Source organism: Sus scrofa, unplaced genomic scaffold (assembly GCF_000003025.6).
Source record: "Sus scrofa isolate TJ Tabasco breed Duroc unplaced genomic scaffold, Sscrofa11.1 Contig1537, whole genome shotgun sequence".
Lineage (NCBI taxonomy): Eukaryota > Metazoa > Chordata > Mammalia > Artiodactyla > Suidae > Sus > Sus scrofa.
This window is the reverse complement of record NW_018084901.1, coordinates 1,131,823-1,134,297: the sequence shown is the minus strand read 5'-3', so window position 1 is coordinate 1,134,297 and position 2,475 is coordinate 1,131,823. Positions and strand designations below refer to the sequence as shown.

General features: G+C 44.4%; 1 long non-coding RNA gene across 1 annotated transcript; it reads left to right on the top strand.

The window, feature by feature from the left end:
• Positions 1 to 381: 381 nt before the first annotated feature.
• LOC110258197 lies at positions 382 to 2,194 on the top strand. Its single transcript, XR_002341028.1, has 2 exons — positions 382 to 595; positions 792 to 2,194. It is a non-coding gene; the product is annotated as an uncharacterized LOC110258197 (long non-coding RNA).
• The last annotated feature ends 281 nt before the right edge of the window (positions 2,195 to 2,475 follow it).

Sequence of the window (2,475 nt, the reverse complement as noted above, 5' to 3'; positions counted from 1 at the left end):
CTGGGCAGAGTTACCTGGGCTGGATGGCAGGTGCATGTTAGCCAGTCATTCCATAGACCTCCGGGTGCGTGTGCCAGTCCCACACCCCCAGTCCATCCCTCCCCACAACCTGTCCCCTTTAGTCCCCATAAGTGTTTGAAAGTCTGTGTGTCTGTTGTGTAAATAAGCTCGTTTATGTCCTATTTTAGGATCCACTTAAAAGTGGTATCATGCAATATTTATCTTTGAGTTCACTTCGTATGAGAGTCTCTAGTTTCATCCATGCTGCTGCACATGGCATTCTTTTTTCTGGCTGAGTAGTATTCCATTGTATATATGTTTTTAATCTGATCATCTATTGATGGACATGTAGGTTGTTTCTATGTCTTGGTTATTGTGAATCGTGCTGCTATGAACACACAAGTGCCTGGATCTTTTTGTATTTTGGTTTTCTCTGGATAGATGCCCAGGATTGGACTGCAGGATATATGGTAGTTCTGGTTTTCATTTTTAAAGGAACGTCCATGTAGCAGTGTACATCCCAGCTCAGAGGAGATGGTGTGTGGGGAAGAGAGATGGGGAAGCAGGTTAGAGAGATCCAGAAATGCACGGCCAGGTGAGCATAAGTAACACAACCGAATGTTACCGTAACTGTGGTGTGAGTCATGGGAGAGTTGGTGGGTTTGTGTGTGTGTGTTTTTTTCCCGTTTGAAAGTTTAATCCAAGTTGAGTTAATGTACAAGGTTGAGATCGTCTCTGCTGGACAGCGAAGGGGCTCAGTGATCCGTCTACACACATCCATTCTCTTTCAGATTCTTTTCCCACAGAGATGATCACAGAATCCTGGGTAGAGTTCCCTGTGCTGCACTGCAGGTCTCCATGGACCAGGCTGTCTATATGCTTTGTTAACTTTAACTGAAGAAGAGTTGATACACAAGGTTGTCATCATTCTGCTGGACAGCAAAGGGGCTCAGTTTTACATGTGCACCTCTCCATTGACTTTCTGATTCTTTTCCCACAGAGACAATCACATAATCCTGGGTAGAGTTCCCTGTGCTGCATTGCAGGTCCCTGGGGACCATCCACTCCCTACACCATAGGGTACATGTGCCAGTCCCATTTGTCAGCTGCCCAATACCGGTTCTATTTTCCCACAATCGTTGATCTTCTCTTGGTGTGAAAATGAATTGGCTCAATCGACGGCTTTGCCTGCAGCCCAGCCGATCATTTGTTCATGACGTGAGAGCTTACAAATGCTCCTTTGAGGGTCATTGTTCTTCGCTGTCCTACGATTGCACCGTTAGGATCTTTCTCCCCCTTCTCTTGAGACGTGGAAGATCTCCGAACATTGTCTTTGTCTCGGGCAAGAGCTCACGCCCGTTGACTCTGAACGGGCAGCTCCCAGGACCGTGTCTGCTCTCCACACGCCCCGTGTGGCAGGGTTCATACCTCTCATCTTCTCTTACACGGACGTCTGCAGTTGGCACTAAAGCAGCAAGAGACTTTGCCCAAATTCATCGGACAAGCCAGTCATCCTTCATCACATCATGAAATGACCCAAGGGACCATAAATGAGGTCTACTTAATTTTTTATATGCACTTTATTTCCTTTTTTTATTAGATTTACACTGTTATGTTAATTCTGCTGTATAGCAAAGTGACCCAGTCATACATATACACATACTTCTTTTAAAAAAATCTTCCATCCCGGTCTAGTCCAAGAAACTGGATACAGTTCCCTGTCCAGGACAGCAGGACCTCACTGCTTATCCACTCTGTGTCATAGTTTGCGTCCATTGAGCCCAAACTCCCCATCCAGCCCACTCCCTCCCCCTTGGCAACCACAAGTCTGTTCTCCGTGTCTGTGAGTCTGTTTCTGTTCTGTAGGTAGGTTCATTTGCGCCATATTTTCGATTCCGCATAGAAGCAATATACAATTTTTACCTTGTCTGATTTCACTTAGTCTGAACATTTCTAAGTCTATGATGTTGCTGCAAATGGCGTGATTTCATTCTTTTTCATGGCTGAATAGTGTTCCATTGTATATATAGTGCAACATCTTTGTAAAGGTTTTTGAGTGAAACATTTTTTAAATTCTATAGGGTTCACAGTTTTCAAGCTTCACACATATGTCACATCCCCTAATAACCTTTTTTAAAGAATCCCTCACCCAAGGGAGTTTGGGGTCAGTAAATGCCAACCATGACATTGCAAATGGAGCAGCAAAGAGGTCCTGCTGTCCAGCACAGGGAACTCTATCCCATCTCTTGGGATGGACCGTGATGGAAGAGAATATGAGAAAGGGAACGTACATAGATGTATGACTGGGTCCCTTTGCTGTACAACAGAAATTGGCACAGCATTATAAATCAGCTATACTTGAATAAAGAATAAAAAAGTTCAGGAGACAAAATGGTGTTTGAAATAATCCCCTTCCCTCTTCACCCTGGGAGCTACGAGTTTTTTTCTCCCTATCTGTGAGTCTGCTGCTTGTTT